Source organism: Hemiscyllium ocellatum, assembly GCF_020745735.1.
Source record: "Hemiscyllium ocellatum isolate sHemOce1 chromosome 27 unlocalized genomic scaffold, sHemOce1.pat.X.cur. SUPER_27_unloc_17, whole genome shotgun sequence".
Classification (NCBI taxonomy): domain Eukaryota; kingdom Metazoa; phylum Chordata; class Chondrichthyes; order Orectolobiformes; family Hemiscylliidae; genus Hemiscyllium; species Hemiscyllium ocellatum.
This window is the reverse complement of record NW_026867484.1, coordinates 233,182-251,765: the sequence shown is the minus strand read 5'-3', so window position 1 is coordinate 251,765 and position 18,584 is coordinate 233,182. Positions and strand designations below refer to the sequence as shown.

General features: G+C 45.6%; 1 non-coding gene across 1 annotated transcript; it reads left to right on the top strand.

The window, feature by feature from the left end:
• The first annotated feature begins 9,772 nt into the window (after positions 1 to 9,772).
• On the top strand, positions 9,773 to 9,844 carry trnaw-cca (transfer RNA tryptophan (anticodon CCA)). The gene has a single exon. It is a non-coding gene; the product is annotated as a tRNA-Trp (tRNA).
• Positions 9,845 to 18,584: the final 8,740 nt, after the last annotated feature.

Below are 18,584 nucleotides of genomic sequence, written 5' to 3'. Positions count from 1 at the left end.
GCTTCTACTGCTTCCTTGGGCAGAGATTACCATAGATTCACCACTCTCCCGGAAAAGCAGTTCCTTCTCCTCTGTCTTAAAAACCTACTCTCTAATCTTGTGACCTAGTCTCACTCACCGGCAGAAACGACCAGATAGCGTGGGTCTGGGTGGCATGCTCGTTGGATGGGTCAGTGTGGACTTGATGGGATGAATGGCCTGCTTCCACGCTGTAGTGATTCTATGATTTACCGCAGTTGTGTTTGCCATGGACCGAAGCATCAGAAACTCCCACCTTCTGCAAATCGAAAGACAAGTCCCACCCTGCCTCTTGTACGTGTGTTATCTAACTGCTTAATCATTTCTAGTGAATCCAGCCCATACCTCCCGCTGCTGCCAGTAACCTTTACAAAGCTGATGAGACAATGCAATACCTGCAGTACTGAAAATCGTAAGCTTCTAATACTACCAGTTACTGATTCACCGCTCCCCTGATGGACAGCATTGGAAATACAATTGTTGGAGGCTGAAAGAAATGAGCAGTTTTAAAACAAAAACTCACCTAACCCTTCACTAGGCTCCCTGCTCAACACACTTTACTTCAATCACTTCAACTCCACATTAAAACAAATTCCCACTTTCCACCAATATCCTGAATGTCCTCACTCACTCAGTTGCTGTCTCACAAATGAAAAATTTCATTGTAGCTTCTGCTCCCAGTAAGGACGAAACATCCTTGAAAGCTGCTCTGAAAGTCCAGTCTTCACAATGACACTTCTGCTTTCCTTCAGTCCAAATTGTCCGTGCTGACCAGATATCCCAAATTAACATAGTCTCATTTGTCAGCACATAACCCATATCCCTCTCAATTCTCCCTATTACCAGATGCCTTTTAAAATGCTTTAATTATACCAGCATCCACCACTTCCTCTAGCTGCTCTTTCCATACACACAACACCCTCTGCGTAAGGAAGGTGCCTGTAAAGTTCCTTTGAAATATTTCCCCTCTCACCTCAGACCTTTGCCCTCTAGTTTTGGAAACCCCTACTCTGGGGAAAAGATTTTGGCTATTCACTCTATCCATGCTCCTTATGAGCTTCTATAAAGTCACCCCTCAGCCCCCAATGATCCAGAGAAAACAGCCCAGCCGATTCAGCCTCTTCAGATAAATCAAACCCTCCAACTTTGGTAATAGCCATGTAAATCTTTTCCAAATCCTTGCAAAAGTTCGTAACACTTTTCCTGTAGCAGCGAAACCAGAACCGAATGCAGTATTCCAAAAGTGGCCTAATCAATGTCCTGTACAGCCTCAACATGACCTCCCAACGTCTATATTGAAATGCACTGACCTATAAAAGCAAATATACCAAATACCTTTTTTGCTACCCTGTCTACCTGCGACTCCACTATGAACCAGCACTCCAAGGTATGTTTATTCAACAACACTCCCCATTAAATGTGTAGATCCTGCCCTGATCTGCCTTTCCAAAATCCATATTTCAAAATAGAGCTGAGAAACGTAGAAGCCGTGATTGAATGGTGGAGCAGATCTGATGGACTAAATGGCTTAATTTCTGCACCTATGTTGTATGGTCTCCTGCTGTCCTGGACACAGTGAGAGAATTGGAAGCAGGAATAGGTCATTTATATTTCCAGCTGGCACCAGCATTGAACAGTTCATAACTGGATATAAACATACCTGCATCTAGATGGATAGGCTGAGACTTTTTTCACTGGAGCATCAGAGATTGAGAGGTGACCTTAGAGAGGATTATAAAATCATGAGAGGTATAAATGAGGTGAACGGCAAGTATTCTTTCCCTAGTGTGGGTGTTTCAAGATTAGGGAGCAAATTTGAAGGTGAAGAAAGAAATATTTTAAAAAGACATGAGGGGCACCTTTTTTTTCTAAAAGATAAAGAGTAGATCGTGTGAGGAATCAATGTCCAGAGGAGTTGCTGGATGCAGGTACAGTTACAATGTTTAAAAGGCATTTGGGTAAGTACATGAATAGGAAATGTTCGGAGGGATATGGGCCATCATTGGTAGGTGGGACCAGTTTAGTTTCAGAACACCATCAGCATGGACGTGTTCGACTGAATGGTCTGTTTCTGTGCTGTGTGACTCTGTAACTGTTCTGTACTGGTCTTAAAGCCATTTTCTTGCCTCCCCCCATAACTTCTTCGTTCTTCAAAATCACATGAACTCAGCTTGAATAAATTCAATAACCGACCTAACTGCAGGAAGACATCCTCATTTCTGAACTCAATTCCTCTCGCTGATATACCACTTGCTTTGCTCATTGCTTGCTGCACTTTCTGACAACTGGCAGTGACTGGTGTAGAAGGACACTGAGGCCTCTTTGTCTATCCACACGTCACTCTTGATGAAGTGCTCGTGCCCGAAACGTCAACCCTCCTCCTCCTCCTCAGTTGCTGTCTGACCTACTGTGGTTTTCCAGCGCCACAATATTCAACTCTGATACAGCACAACAGTCCAACGTTGAACACGTACACCTTAGTCCAACACGGGCACCTCCCGATCATAACAAATATTAAGCGTCCAAATGCGAATACGGGAGACAAATGCCGACGCTATTTTATTTGCCGATTTTTTTCGCTGTGCCTCGACATTTTATTTCTTTTGCATTTTGTCTGGCTTTTCAACGTTTCTGTCCTTCCCCAGGGTAGAGGTATTCCAAAACTAGAGGTTAAGGCTTAGGGTGTGGGAGAAAGATTTTAAGAGATCTAAAAGACTAGGAATAGAACATTCACCCCTTACTGGGCGAAAGTGAGGACTGCAGATGCTGGAGATTAGAGTCGAGAGTGTGGAGCTGGAAAAGCACAGTCGGTCAGGCAGCATCGGAGGACCAGGAGAATTGACGTTTCGGCAAAACCCTTCATCAGGAAATAGCCATGGGGAACTGCAGGGCTGTAGCGTAATCGAGTGAGTCTAAGTGGGATGCTGTTGGGAAGGTCGGTGTGAATGGCCTGGAATGATGATATGGTACCATTGCCTTAGCCACGTGTATATTGAGAAATGTGGGAGGAGTGGGTTCCAGTTCGTTGGACATTGACACCAGGCCTGGAGAAGGTGGCATTTGTGCCGTCTCTCTCTTCACATTCTGCCCCCCTGTCCATTTTCTCCCCATTCACTGCCCCCTGCCCATTCTCTCTCCTCACACTGCACCCTCTATTCTCCCCCCAACGCTCTGAACCCCTGTCCATCTCCCTCCTTTCTCCACCATCACCAACGACCCCCTCATCCCTGCACCCCACAATCGTCCTTTCTCGTGCCTCAGCCCTCTTTGATCGCTGTATGAAGTCTTTCTCAGGGAGATAGAGAATGGATGGTGATGACTTTACCTGGGAAACACGGCATGTGGGAAATAGTTGATATTTAAAATTGAGAATAACTAAAACCGTATATTCAGAAACTTCGTTAAAGTCGGGAAGAATGTTATTTTTTCCAAAACAAAAGCTGCAAAAATCTTTCTGAAACTTGCATTGATGTATGTGCAGTTAGGCCACAACAAAGGAGAGGCTGTAAGGAGTGAATGAGTGAATAAAACACAAGTCCAACCTTGCCCTCGAGGAGAAAGTGAAAACTGCAGATGCTGGAGATCAGAGTCGAGAGCGTGGTGTTGGAAAAGCTCAGCAGGTCAGGCAGCATCCAAGGGGCGGGAGAATCGTGTTTCGTGCATAAGCACTTGGCACTCGGCCATCGTTCGTTCAATCCCCCTGCGATGGCGCGTGAACTCACTGGTGCCTCCGCAGGTGGGAGGAGCAGGTGAATCCTTTCCGGCACTTACAGCAGGTGAATGGCCTCTCTCCGGTGTGGACCCGCTGGTGGGTCAGCAGTGCAGCTGTCTGAGTGACCCCTCTCTCCGCACATGGGGCACGCGAATGGCTTCTCTCCCTTGTGGACCCACTCGTGCGTCTGCAGATGGCTGATCCGACTGAAGCCCTTCCTGCACACTGAGCAGGTGAATGGCCTCTCCCGGTGTGAATGAGTCTGTGAGTTTCCAGCACGGATGGGGAAGGGAATCTTTTCCCACGGTCCCCACATTTCCACGCGGTTTCCCCATTGAAGGAGCTTTCCTTGTGTTACTCTGGGTTTGAAATTACCAGTCTATCCCCACCGTGACGGGTGAGAGTTTGATTCCCCTAAGCTGAGTAAATGGTTTGAAGCACTTTTCACAGTCAGCGCACTGAATCTCCCCTCTCGGGTGTCTCAGTATTCTTCCTGCCACACCAGTGTCCAAAATCTTTCAAGCAAACAGGTCTTCTTGATTGGAATGGCTGCTGACATTCAAGTCCCAATGAATCAAGTGGCTCTGTCAGAAGTTGATGTATCATTTGCTTTCAGATTTTTCTTCTGCACGTCTTCCTACAAAGAAAAATCACAAAATTAAGTGATCACTGTCAGTACAGTTAAATGAACATAACATAGGTGGAAACTCCTTTAGATTGCCAGATGCCTGCTGATCACATATTATCCAGGCCACAGAAACCTGAAAACCCTCATGCAGCCAGATAGGCTTAGGTATGTATGGAGGAAAACTTCATTCCAGTGACAATAACATGGAACAAACTGCCTACAAAGATGCTGGAAATGGAGCTGAATCAAGGATATGAAAATTAGATGTTAAGGCTTCTTGAGAAAAGAAAGGCAGTAAAATTGCTGAATGCTGGCCTATTAAATAAAAAAATTATGACAAAACAGGACGTAACTCCATTACTACATTAGAAGGTGAATAATAATTACAAAGAAACTTTTACAACAGCCAACAATATCAGATATACATCATATAGAACAAAGAACAAAGAAATTTTACAGCCCAGGAACAGGCCCTTCAAGCCTGAGCCAATCCAAATGTACTGTCTAAACCTGTTGGTCAATTCCTAAGTATTTGTATCCCTCTACTCCCCATCCACTCATGCATTTATCCAGACGCATCTTAAATGAAATTACCGTGCCTGCCTCTACCACCTCTGCTGCTAACGCGTTCCAAACGCCCACCACCCTGTGTGTGAAGTAAAACTTGTTTTCGCTTTGAATAAGTGTTGCCCTTGCCGCGTTCATTGTAATGGTAGCTCTGCCCCATCCCTGATTCAGGAAGTCGGATCTCGTTAAACGAAGCTGCTTTTTGAGAGAATTGATTGGCCGTTTCCACACAAGGCAATGTAAGAAACAAGGGCTCATACGGGATTTGAACCCGGGATCTCTCACACGTCCACACACCAAGTGGCCCGAAGCGAGAATCATGCCCTAGACCAACGAGCCACATGCCCGGTGCCCTACATTTTTTTAACATGTGCCAATCCCTTAAATGCTGCTCAGATCCATGAGAATCTAACCTTTTAGTTGTGAACATGAGTAAAGAAGCAATCCTTTTCGAGGGTGCAAACTGTACACGTGCCAAACTGAGTGAATACACAAGGAAAATAGCTTTAAGAGAGATAGAAAGTATTTGAGCACCTTTGGAGTGTCTGCCCCCTCCCTGGATTCACTCCAGTTGCTACAAGTGAACAGTGTTTCACCCACCCCTACCTCCCCTCCCCCCTCGCTGCTGGAGGATGGTATATGGAAAGGGTGTGACATTGCTTTGCTCCCAGATATTGCCCAGAGAGAGGAAGTTTCACTCTGAAGCTGACAGGGCTGCATCCGCATTGTGACGTCAACAATGGGGCGGCCGGCGGACAGCTGCCCTGCAGTTGAGGCACGTGTGGAGGGGAGGGCACTTTGCAAATCCCACTCTCCTCCAAGTCAATGCAGTTTGAGTTCAAGCAAAGCAATGGGTTTAAATTTATTTTAGAAAACCTCCTTTGTGCCGTGGGAAAACTCCTGTCGCGGAAACGCAGTATTGCAGATTCATATTAACAGAAGCAGGAGGAGAGGACCATTTGGTCAAGCCTGCTTCGTCATTCATTAAGATCACAGCTCCACCAACCTGCATTATCCCCCCCACCCTTAATTCCCCTACCACGCAAAAACCCATCCAACTGTGTCTTCAATATACTTCATGAAGCTGTCTCAACTGCTCTCTTGGGCAGATAATCCCATAGAGTCTCACAGAGTGACACAGATGTACAGCACGGAAACAGACCCTTCGGTCCAACTCGTCCATGCAGCCCAGATATCCTAACCTAATCCAGTCCCATTTGACAGCACTTGGCCCACATCCCCATAAAACCTTCCTAGTCATATACACAACCAGACGCATTTTAAATGCTGTAATTATACCAGCCTCCATCATTTTCTCCAGCAGCTCATGCCGTACATGCATCACCCTCTGCGTGAAAGGTTGCCCCTTATGTCCCTTCTATATCTTTCCCCCCCCTCCCTAAACCTATGCCCTCTAGTCCTGGACTCCCCCATCTCAGGTAAAAGAACTTGTCGATTTGCCCTATCCATATCCCTCATGGTTTTATAAACCTCTATACCGGTCACCCCTTAGCCTCTGACGCTCCAGAGAAAACAGTCTATTCAACCTCGCCCTCTAGCTCAACCCTCCAACACTGGCAACATCCTTGTAAATCTTTTCTGCACCTTTTCTAGTTTCACAACATCTTTCCAATAGGAAGCAAACCAAAATTACATGCAATATTCCAAACGTGGCCTGACCAATGTTCTGTACAGTGGCAACATGAGCTCCCAACATCTATCCTCGATGCTCTGACCAACAAAGGAAAGCACACCAAAAGCCTTCTTTACTATCCTATCTACCTGCGTTTCTACGTTTAAGGAACTATCAACCTGAACTCCCAGGTCTCTTTGTTCAGCAACACTTCCAAGGAACGTACCATTAAGTGTAAAAGTCCTGCTCTGATTTGTTTTTTCAAAATGCAGCACCTCATATTTATCTATATTAACCTCCAAAAGCCACTTCTCAGCCCATTGGCCCATGATCAAGGTCCCGTTGCAATCTGAGGTAACCTTCTTTGCTGTCCACTACACCTCCAATTTTGGTGTCATCTATAAACTTACTAACTATACCTCCTCCGTTTGCATACAAATCATTATATAAATCACAAAAAGTAGCTGACCCAGCATCAATCCTTCTGACACACCATTGGTCACAGGCCTTCAGTCTGAAAAGCAACCCTCCATCACCGCCCTCTGACTTCTGCTTTCGAGCCAATTCTGTATCCAAATGGTTAGTTATCCCTGCATTCCATGAATTCCTGAAGAAGGGCTCATGCCTGAAACATCGATTCTCCTGCTCCTTGGATCCTGCCTGACCTGCTGCGCTTTTCCAGCAACACATTTTCAGCTTCCATGAGATTAAACCTTGCTCACCAGTCTCCCATGAGGACCCTTGATGAACGCCTTCCTGAAGTCCATATAGATCACGTCTATTGCTCTGCCCTTATCAATCCACTTTGTTACTTCTTCAAAAAACTCAATCATGTTTGTGAGACATGATTTCCCAAGCTTAAAACCATGCTGACTATGCCTAGTCAATTCTTGCCTTTCCAAATACATGTAAATCCTATCTCTCAGGATTCTCTCCAACAACTTGCCCATCACGGATGTTAGGCTCACCGATCTATAGTTCCCTGGCTTTTTCTTGCCACCTTTCTTAAATACTGGCACCCCATTAGCCACCCTCTAGCCTTCCGACACCTCACCTATGACTATGGATGATACAAATATCTCAGTCAGAGTCCCAGCAATCACTTCCCTAGTTTCCCACAGAGTTCTAGGGTACTCCTGATCAGGTCCTTGGGATTTATCCACTTTTATGCATTTCAAGATATCCAGCAATTTCTCATCTGTAATATGGACATTTTTTCAACATGTCAGCATCTATTTTCTCACATTCTATATCTTCCATGCCCTTCTCCACAGTAAACACTGATGCACAATATCCGTTCAGTATTCCACGCCCCCCCCCCCATCTACTGCAGCTCCAGACAAAGGCCGCCTTGCTGATCTTTCAGTTGCCCTATTATCTCCCTTTTTTCCTTTTGTCCTTAAGGTATTTATAAAAACCCTTTGGATTATCATTAACTCTATTTGCCAAAGCTATCTCAAGCCCCCTATTTGCCCTCATGATTCCCTCTCAAGTATGCTTGTACTGCCTTCATACTCTCACTCGATCTCTCTGTCTATACCTGACATATGCTTCCTTGTTTTTCTTAACCAAAATCTCATTCTTTCTAGTCATCCAGCATTCCCTACATATACCAGCCTTTCCTTTCACCTAACTGAAATATACTTGTCTGGACTCTTGTTATCTCATATCTGAAGGCTTTCCATTTTCCAGCAACCTGCGAACATCTGCCCCCAATCAGCTTTTGTAGGATCTTGCTTAATACCTGAATCTTCCTCCAATTTAGAACTTCAACTTTAGATTAGACTTAGACTTACAGTGTGGAAACAGGCCCTTCGGCCCAACAAGTCCACACCGACCCGCCGAAGCGCAACCCACCCTACATTTTACCGCTTACCTAACACTACGGGCAATTTAGCTTGGCCAATTCACCTGACCCGCACATCTTTGTGACTGTGGGAGGAAACCGGAGCACCCGAGGAAACCCACGCAGACACGGGGAGAACGTGCAAACTCCACACAGTCAGTCGCCTGAGTCGGGAATTGAACCGGGTCTACAGGCGCTGTGAGGCAGCAGTGCTAACCACTGTGCCACCGTGCCGCCCACTGATCTGATATATTATTTTCAATCACGATTCTAATGTTAATAGAATTGGGGTTGCTGGCCTTAGGTTTTGCACCCTCTCCAGTAGGTACATCCACATTGTGAATTAGAAAATTTCCTTGTACACAGTTAACATATTCCTCTTTTTGACAGATAGGTAAATGGGCAGGAGTTATGCCTTGGGTCCACACTTCATTCATTCCCATCAACCCTACCCCCATTCCTACCCCAATAGTCCAACGCCACTTTCCTCTGCAACTGCCGAATGTGTGACGCCAGCCCATTTACCTGTTCCCTCCTCACTATCTAAGCGCCCAAACTTACCTTCCAGGTGAAGTGGTACTTTACCTGCACTTCCCACAACCAGTCTACTGCATTTGCTGCTCACAATGTGGTCTCATCTATATTGGGGAACCGAAGCATAAACTGGGTGACTGCTGAACAGAACATCTGCGCTCTGCCTGCAAAAAAGACCCTGAGCTTCCAGCTGCCTGCCAATTCCACACCCACCCTGTTCCCTGGCCAACATCTGTGTCTCAGGTTTGCTGTATTGTTCCAGTGAAGCTCAGCACCAGCAGAACGAAGAGCACTGGATATTCCACTTGGGGACCATACATCCCTCCGGTCCCAATATCGAATTCAATAATTCTAGGGCCTGAACTCCATAGTATCCTCGTCCCTCCCACACACACCAAGCCTTGTTATCACATCGTCTGTCATTCCACACTACTTAGCCACGAACAGTCTCCATTAACAGTTATTCACCCTCCCACGCAGATCGTTATCAACTCCTTTATCTGTCCAACAGTTCTTCCTTCGCTTTGGGCTCTGTCCTGATCTCCGCCTTCCTCCCACAATATCTCCTGCATATAAACCGACATTTTCCCAATCACCATCAGTTCTGTGGAAGGGTCACATGCTACTCCTGTTTTTTTTGTTTCTGATATACAGCATCCACACATTCTTTCAGATTTTCATTGAGAGAGAGTTGGAAATTGTTTCGAGAGACAGAAAGAGAGGGGGAGGAACAGAACAGACATGAACTGTTGATCTCCGTTGCTACTCAAAACGTAAAATCATTGAAGTGCGATCATTTCCTTTAATCATGAATAGAGACCTCCGGCCATCAGTGAGCTTGTGGCGCAACGGTAGCGCGTCTGACTCCAGATCAGAAGGTTGCGTGTTCGAATCACGTCAGGCTCACTGAAGTCGACCATTTATGTTTCAAACCAAGGAAGGAGTATGTTTCTCCGTTTTTCTGTGAGCCAAATCTTCTTTCCGGAAACTTTCGATCACAGGAAAGCTTTGCTATCAGTTTGATTTGTGAACACTGAATCAGGGAGGTGGTGTGCCCAGTGTTTGGGTAAATGCTCAGCTCCCCCCAGTGTGAGAAATAATAAGACAAACTGTTCATCACGGGATTTAAACACACAGCCGCTTCGTTCAGTTGGTGACAGCGCGGTGTGAATAACATTATACCGATATTTTTACAACATAATCTAGTGATTATCAGCTTTGTGTTTCAAACTATCAGGAGGTCCCAGCTCCTCCTGTCATAGCAGAGTGACAAACGAGTTCAGATAGAAATGTTTCCCACCAACAGCAAATCCTTTCCTCTCACTGGACACAGTTAAAATTATCTTTATTCAACAGAAGCAGCGGAAACTACAGTCTGACGGCCCCTCTCCACATTAACGGTGAGCCTGAATTTTATAAACGGTGTCAGTAAAATCCAATGGAGGACACTGATTTGGTTCAATCGTTTTATTTGCCAAGCGTAATTCACCGAGAGGATGCTGCTGTGTGAGACAGCGTGGGGAATTACAGCAGGGCCTCCTGCGCATGGAACACACCGCAACTGATGTGTTTCACCTTCATCAGTTTATCCCCATCTCGGAGAAGAGAGGTTTGATGATTCGGATCATAGCAGGCCGACAGAGAACAGGAGAAGAGCACTCAGACCTTCACAAGCTTGTCACCACAGCTGGGTCATCGTGGCCCGTGGATCAGTATGGGACAGTAATCTGCATCTACTGACTGGAAGCACAGCAAATTGGAGTGCTGGTGGGACTATCACACAGGAGAAAACGGCTTCGACCTATCAACTGGAGTGGCTCCCAATGCGCAACTCCGCTCACCTCAACTGAATAACTGTAACAAATTACTCAGTGATTCAAAGGAATACTCAGTTTTGAATCTGCATAGTGGCATGGACCTTCGAGAATGATGTCAAAACACCTTCATTTCTGTGATGGAGTATCCTGTTGGGTAGAATATACCCGTTGTCAAATTTTCCACGTTCTGTTGGTCTAACTCCGATTTCACTCAGAATCACAAAATGTCTGACAGCGCAGACTGAGGCCATGCAGCCCACCTTAGCTCTGCTGGCTCAACACAATATGTAAATACGTGTCTCATTCTGTCGCCTTCTCCCTGTAAATCTGCACATTGTTACATTGAACATGTCCACCGATTTCCCTTTTGTGTCCATTGAATCTGCCTCTTTGTCACTGTCAGACAGCGACTTACTGACCCCAGTCCCTTGAAAACGGTCTTCCTAATGTCACTTTTACTTATTTTCCTGATGACTTTAAATCTCTGCCAAAACGTTCTCGATCTTTTCAGGCCTGGGAGCATTTTCACTGCATTATTTCCTCTGTCTAAAACCCTCATGACGTGGAAAACTTCAATCAGACCAGCTTTCAGCCCTCTGTTCTCCAAAGAGAGCTGCCCCAAACTTTCCAATCTCCCTTCGTTGCTGACATTCCTCAGGACGGTACCATTCACTTCAACCTGTTCAGCGCCATCTGCAATCACTTCACTTCCCGCTTCCTGAAGTATCACCCTCAGAATTGAGCGTAATACAGGTGGAGGATTCATTCAGACTCGGATTGCACGGGCGAAAAATCTGCAATACTTGTTTTCACTTTGAGCAAGTGTTTCCCTTCGCCGTGTTCACTGCAATGGCAGCTCTGCGCCGTCCCTAATTCAGGCAGTCCGATCTTATTTAACAAAGCGGCTTTTTGAAAAACTGACGCAGCATTTTTGCTCATGTCAATTTAAGAAATGAGGGTTCACCTGAGATTGGAACCCGGCCCCTCCCACCGTCTGTATATGCTAGAAAACCCAAAGCTAGCATCATACTCCGAGACCAACTAGCCAAGAACCATGGGCGCGCCCAGCTCCTGAAGCAACTGAGACTTGCTGAGTACGAAATACATTGTACATTGCTCCGGGAATTACAAGCAGCATAGAGTTTCAAGAACATCTGCTTCTCAATCTGTCTCCCTGCTCGCAGGACTACTGGTGGATATTGAACCATTTTGTTTCGACTTGCAAGCTGTGTCTGGTGGAAGAAGGAGCCCACTCGCTCTTCTGCTCTCTCTCTCTCTGTTTCGTGAGGCAGGAGAAGTCGGTTACACTAATGCGTAGGAAATGGGCAACTTTGAACGTGTTCCAAAGGTCCTGTTAACAGAGAGATAGGAAGATACTGTGCTGTCGGGACAGAGAGAAATGGACACCGAGACTCTTCCCTCAGGTAAATTGATATGAGTGCATTTTTGTGCAGCCTGCTTAGTGTTCAGAATTTGTCTTGACACAGCAATCCTGCAGAGAGTCTTTTCTTACACGGCGTTGGTTTCTTTATTGCAGGAAATGGGGCAAACCAGCAAGTCATGTGTTACACTTCACCGGTTCATTGCCATCTGAGCGAAGATGTTTCACACGAGATCAGGACACACCGACAGAGAACAGGACAAGACAACTCAGAGCTCCACAAGCGTGCCAGCACAACTGTGTAAATTTGACTTGTGTATCGATGTGACATATTTAACTTTTGAGGAAGACACACAACCCTCACAAAGAAAAGAAATCATCCTCATTTTTGTCTTTCTTCTTTTACAATATGACCCTCTATTTTCAGATATTAAGATAGGGATAGAAGCTGCATTCTAATAATACTTGTGGTACAGTTAACTATCTCAATGTGCTTCACGTAAACATAATGAGAATTCCTTTAAAAATCACAAGACCGGAACACAGATTAAGACAGGTGACCAAAGACTTGGTCAAAGGGGCAGGTTTCGAGCAATCTTTTAAACAGGTTCAATTTCCCAAACATCAGAGGACAAAGACGTAAAGAGCAGACACAAAATAACAAAGGATGGGAAGCAACAGTTTAGACATAATGTCACAGGATGAGTAATCCAGGGAACATGCGTTCACAATCCCACCACAGCAAGAGATGAGATGTGAATAATTCAAATCATAAATGGGGAACACAAAGTTAGTCTCAGTATGGTATCGATGGCACTGACGTTAATTGTCATAAAAATCCATGTTCACAATGTCCTTTCAGGAGGGAGCTGCAAATGTGTTGCTGGTCAAAGCACAGCAGGTTAGGCAGCATCTCAGGAATAGAGAATTCGACGTTTCGAGCATAAGCCCTTCATCAGGAATAAGAGAGAGAGAGCCAAGCAGGCTGAGATAAAAGGTAGGGAGGAGGGACTAGGGGGAGGGGCGATGGAGGTGGGATGGGTGGAAGGAGGTCAAGGTGAGGGTGATAGGCCGAGTGGGGTGGGGGCGGAGAGGTGCCGGAGTGGGGTGGGGGCGGAGAGGTGCCGGAGTGGGGTGGGGGCGGAGAGGTGCCGGAGTGGGGTGGGGGCGGAGAGGTTTTAGGGGAACTGCCATCCTTATCTGATCAGACTTACATGTGACTCCAGACCCACAGCAATGTGGTTGACTCTTAAACTGCCCTCTGAATTGGCTCAAACAAGATACCTTGCAATTAGGGTTGGATAACAAATATCAACCTTGTGAAAGTGTCAGAACAGAAATTGCTGGAGAAACTCAGCCAGTCTGGCAATACCGGTGGAGAGAGAGAGAAAGAAACAGAGCCAATATCCTGCCCTGCGTCCAGAACTGTTGTGAAGAAGGGTCACAGCACTTCAAATGCTAACTCTGCTTCTCTCTCCACATGTGCTGCCATTCCTATTGAGTTTCTCCAGCAATTTATGCACTTTTGTGTTTCAGGTCTCCAGAATCTGCAGTTCTTCATTACACTGATGTAGGGAAGCTCAAATCCCATAAAAGAAAAAAGCAGAAGGGCTGGAATTACTCAGCAAGTCTGGCAGCAGCTATGGAGATAAAAACAGTTAGTTCTTCGGGTCATTGAAAGATCATACATCAGGGACAAACGTTTGGGAAGCTGCAAGAGTAAAAGGCACTAGTGTAACTTCAACATCTGGGAGAACTCTCTCAGTCATGGAGGTCAGACTGATTCAGCATTCTGGTCCTGCTCATTACTTGTTAACTTCTCAATTTGTTGTTCTTGTTATATTTCTACATGGTTGACACATTCCTATGTTTTAAAATGATATTCCAACCATACAGGAATTTTCCATGTAAGTAATCATACATTAGAGGGTTTGGAACGTGAATGTAACTTTTAAACAGAAAGTATTTATTCATACATGGAGTGTGGGCATCGCTGGCAATGCCAGCATTTATACCATCCTTAACCACCCTGTGGTTGGTTGGAAAAGTGAATGAAGGTGTCTGAGATTGTCTTGATCAGCACAGAAATCTCAAAGATGGGTCTGCTCAGGTAGAAGTACCCTTCACTCCCACAGCCAAGTCTGCATTCATTGCAATTATAGACGCCATCTAAAACTCCCAGGACAAGGACAGCATGGGATCACAATCAGAATAAAACTTCCTCTACTCTTAATTTGTAAGTGAAACTACTTCAACACTGTCCCCAACAAACACAGCCAAGACAGAGACAGCATTGGGTTAGATACAGAGTAAAACCTCCTCTACACTTCCCCATTCATATAGTTCCAAGACAATGACAGCAAAGGGTTAAATAAACTGTCGAGCGTCTTCCACTATGACTGACACTGAGTACGTTCTACACTAGTCCTCAAGGAAAATTCAGAACTGAGAATATTATCTGGAACTGAATTCACACCCCCTAATGGGAATGACAGCAACAGAAAATCATGTCGTGAAACACAGATAAAACACACACAATGTACAACAAAACTAGACTGTTATTGAGATCAAAGATATTTAAATGACAGGAAACATTGTCTCCGCAATGATCCGAATGAGTGCTGAACAACTTATTCACTTGAATAATATTCTCTGGGAATGCAATGTCCACCTCACTACTGTCTGTTCAGTTCCCCTGCTCTCGTTTAGGGCTGAGTTGCACATAGTGGCGTGGGGGGTCAAGAGGTTAGACAGTTAAGGTCAACTTAGATTGAGGGCATCCTGTGTCATGCCAGTGAGGTCGAGGGTCGCTGATTTACTCAACTTATAATCGGGGACAAGGGGATGTCAGGCTGGGCTTGTATCAGTTTGAGTTTAGAAGAAACAGATGATCTTATGGAGCCTTACAACATCTGGAGAGGACTTAATGTAAATGTAATGTCCACTCACTTCCACCCAGAGACTAGTCTCTCATTTCAGATAAGAGAGTCTTATTTTTCTCTCAAGTGTTCCCGAGTCTTTGAAATTCACTTCTTTAGAGAGCAGCATGTGGTGGTGGCACGGTGGTGAGCACTGCTGCCTCACAGCATCAGTGACCTGGGTTTGATCCCACCCTCGGGCCGACTGTGAGGAGTTTGCACATTCTCCCCTTGTGTCTGCGTGGGTTTCCTCTGGTGCTCTGGCCTCCTCCCACAGTCCAAAGGATATGCAGGTGAGGGTAGATTGACCATGGGAGGTGCAGGGTTACAGGGATAGGGTAACGAACTGAGTCTGGGGTGGGATGGTCAGTCAATGTTGACTCGATGTGCTGAATGGCCTACTTGCACGCAATTGACCTATATCAATCAATAGTGTACACTTGCTTTATGGTTACCGACATCCAATTACATTCGTGGTTTGGTTATTTCATCTCTTACGTTATCGTATTCAACCAACTACAACATCTCGAAACTTGTGTAATTACAATATCCAATATCTTCAGAGTACTTTTTCTTCTTGTCACGACCATTATCTTGAACTCTGACGTGTGACCTCTTCATTTCTGCCAAAGTTCCTTATTTGTCCCTACATTGTCATGGTTTTACTTTGTCGAATGTCTTCCTGGCTTTTGCAGTTAACACCCTATATTCCGCCCTCGTCAACTTTTTCCCTTACAATTGTGTACTAAGAATTTCATGAAAAACCTCAGAGTGTGGTGAGACTGTGGAACTTCCTACCACAGTGAATAGTTGGGTTGGAAGACATTACAACTAAGGGTAAGCAACCTAATACAAATGAATGTCACTGTCACCAGATTCACAACAGAGTGAAATTAAAACATGCAACGTCCCTCCATTTCTCAACTGTTCTTAACCAGACTTGATGAAGAACAGACCTTGCACATCAACATAATAATTTAAACAAAAACCCAACATTGTAATTTAAACACGGTACTTTTCCAGGGCAAATTTAAAGAAGATAATCTAATTAGTAGCAATGATTTAAATCCTTTGATCAAGTCCCCCACCATCTCAGAGACAGAAACTTAAGCGGCAAATTAAGAAAGATTTTTTTTAAACTTACCAATTCAAAGAAACAGTTTCCAACAATGGATTGCCAAGCCTTCGTGCAATCCTTGGACTATGAGTTTTTCACAGATACGTAACTGAAAATCTAATTTAAAGGCCGCTACTGAATGTGAATAGACACCCCAAAGTATTTAGCTATTTCTTACAGGCTGGGATTCATTCCCAGAAAGAGCCAACAATTCTTTAACTGGACAGTAGAATCAAGAGAGAACAGTGCCTGGACTCAACAAGCAGCAATGCCTAATGGAAGCAAAGTTGGCGGCGGGGCAAGGCGAGGCAAGGGCATAAATCAAAAAAGATCACTGACTCTCCCACTGCAACACACACTGTCAGAATGCACAGGGGCTCAGTCCTGGGAGTGACCCACAGCAGTTTCATCAAGAGAACCACACTTGATGAACAGATCTTGCACACCAGAATTATAATTTAAACAAAAACAAACAATTATGAATACCACAAATTTACTAGGGCAAAATTAAACATGATAATCCAGTTAATAGCAATGATTTAAGCCCTTGATCAAGTCCCACACCATCTCATAGACAGAAACTTAAGGCATAAATTAAGGAAGAGAATTTTAAAAATTATCAATTCAAGCAGTTTCCAACACTGGATTGCCAAGCCGTTGGGCAATCCTTCGACAATGAGTTGTTCACAGGCACATAACCATAAATTTAATTTCAAAGTCACTGCTGAATGCGAATCGACACTCTGAAGCATTCAGCTATTTCTTACAGACTGGGCTAGTTCCCTGACAGAGCCAATAATTCTTTAACTGGACAGAAAAAAAAACTAGAGAGAACAGCTCCTGGTCTCAATGAGCAGCAACGCCCACTGGAAGCAAAGTTGCGGGGTGGGGGAGCACGACAGCATAAAACTAAAAAAATCCGACCAACTCTCCCATTATAAGCACTGTCAGATTGGGCAGGGGGTCAGTCCTTGCAGTGACCCACAGCAGTTTCACCAGCAGAATCAGATTTTGGGAGCACTGGGGTGCCCGCTGGTGCTTCTGCAAGGTGCAGAATGATGAGAACCTCCGCCTGCACTTGGGGTAGGTGAACGGCCTCTCTCGGTGTGGCCCCGCCTGTGTCTCAGCAGGAGGGAGGAATTGCAGAAGGTCTTCCCGAACTCTGGGCAGAGTAAGGGCCTCCCCCCGTATGGACCCGAAGGTGGGATGCCTGGGTAAACCCTTCCCGCACTTCAGACAGGAGAATGGCCTATCCTCGTGTGGACCCGCTAGTGCCTCAGCAGGGCAGAGGTATCATTAAAGGCCTTTCCGCACTTGGAGCAGCTGAAGGGTTTTCTCCAACATGTGGACACGGCGGTGGTCAGCAGGACGGAAGAATAGCTGAATACTTCCTGCTTTCGGGGCAGGCGAATGGCCTCTCGCCTGTGTGGACCCGCTGGTGCCTCTGCAGAATGGAGGAACTGCTGAAGATCTTGCAGCACTTGGGACATCTGATGGGCCTCTCTCCCGTGTGGACCCCCTGGTGCTTCAACAGGCAGGAGGAATTGCTGAAGCTCTTTCCACACTCGGGGCAGGGGAAACGCCTGTTGCTCGTGTGGACCCGCTGGTGCCTCTGCAGTACAGAAGAATTGCTGAAGGCCTTCCCGCACTCAGGGCAGCTGAAGGGTCTCTCCCAAATGTGGACCCGCTGACGGCCCAGCAGGTGGCAGGAATTGCTGAAGCCCGTCCCGCACTCAGGGCAGGAGATCGGCCTCTCCCTGGTGTGACTGCGCCCATGAATCTCCAGGTCAGAAGGGAAACAGAAGCTTTTCCCACAGTCGCCACACTTCCATGGCTTCTCCAAGGGACGGGATTCCTTGGCTTTCTCCATGACCAAAGCTTCAGCTGCACACAAACGCGAGTACAGCATCTCCCTGCCGTGAATTCCTCTTCCCAGTCTGTATAACGTTTTCTGGCTCCACAATCAGAATGTTGCAACAGTCGGGTCTCTCTTCCAGTCTCACTGATGCTGAAAACGTACTGAAACAGGAACCAAAAAGCTTGGTTCCTTCTCACAGAATCAGAGTCGAAAATTGTTATAGTACCGATGGATTCAGTGACTGTCAGACACTGACGTGAAATTGAGGACTGGAGAGTCAGAGTCACAGTCAAAGTGCAATGCTGGAAAAGCACAGCAGATCAGGCAGCATCTGAGGAGCAGTAGAGTCAATGTTTCAGGCAAAGCCCTTCAGCTATTGATTTTGAAACTTCTGTCTTCAGATCTTCAAATAATCTGTAAAAAGAGATTACAAAAATCATCACTGTCAGTCCAGGTTAGAAATTCCAAACAAGCAATTCTACTTTCCGCTAAAGATTCTTTTCTTTTCCAAAACATTTAAAGCACCATCCCACCCTCTCTCACCCCTCTATTCTC